Here is a 1,189-nt window from a genome sequence, read left to right as displayed (position 1 = left end):
GTTATCGACAAACTTTGAAATTGTTCTTCTGATTCCCGAGTCCAAATCGTTTATGTAAATGGTGAACAACAGTGAGCCCAGCGCCGATCCCTGTGGAACACCACTTCCCATCTTTTGCCCGTCTGAGTTGCTACTCCCAACCCCTACTCTCTGTTTTCTAACCAGCTTGCTATCCATAAATGGTATGTAAGATCGACAAGATGACCCAGGTCAGGCCGTGTGGAGTGAAGGGCCTGGCAGCAGAATGGATGGAAAGATGGCTACAAAACAGAAATCAGAGGGTTGGAGTTAAGGGAAGTTTGTAGCGATCTTTCCATCCATTCTGTTGCCTGGCCCTTGACTCCACACGGCCTGACTGTGGTCATCTTGTAGACCGTACATACTGCAGACACAGTGCACCAGTGGTGGAGGGGGTGGATATTGAGTCCTGTGGCAGGGGCGCTGATGAAGTGGATTTCTCTGTCCGTGAGTTTTGAGGCATTGCTAGTGGCGTTTTTCACCACTTTCCACCTTTAAAAAAACCTTGCTGCCAGTTTATTAAAGCCATTAACAGCCGCTCGGGTGGGACACACCAATAAATGAGGCCTTGTAAGTTTCCCTCAGAATGACAGGCCTGAACTCGAGTTAGAAAACATTTAGCAATTAAACCAGACTGGGCGGGGCCTGAGGTGTGAGTTAGTAATGGAAAATTGGTGGCCAGCGTACTTCACGCCAGGGCTGAGGACCCGGGTACTCGGGTTTCTGTATCATTTATTGATTAATTTAGTTTATTGCCCAATCTCAATCAGACTGGCGGGTCATCTTGCTGTCTGACGGAGGCGAGGTTCCCCAGTGGAGGGCTTTCTACGCGGGGGTCCTTCCCTGCACCATTGGGGATCTGGGGTGGAGACTGTTGCAGGGAGTTGTCGTGTGCAACAGTTTTTTAATTCCTTTCCGGACTCCAAGGCCAGATGTGTTTTTTGCGGCCTAGAGGAGTCCCCGGGCCGTGTATATATTCAGTGTGAGAGGTTGCAGCCCCTGTATAGTTACCTGAAGGGGCTGCTCCTCAGCTCTTGGTTACACTTTAGCCCCACGCTCCTAACCTTTGTCCGCCTGGTGCGGAGGGGGGTGGGTAAGTTGGAGGATCTGCTGTTGGACCTGCTCTTGGGCCTGGTGAAAACAGCAATTTGTAGGTCCAGAATGGGCGGGG

This window comes from Somniosus microcephalus, unplaced genomic scaffold (genome assembly GCF_052327205.1).
Source record: "Somniosus microcephalus isolate GS21.2 unplaced genomic scaffold, FLI_Smic_1.0 unresolved_chr1, whole genome shotgun sequence".
Classification (NCBI taxonomy): domain Eukaryota; kingdom Metazoa; phylum Chordata; class Chondrichthyes; order Squaliformes; family Somniosidae; genus Somniosus; species Somniosus microcephalus.
This window is presented reverse-complemented; position numbering follows the sequence as displayed.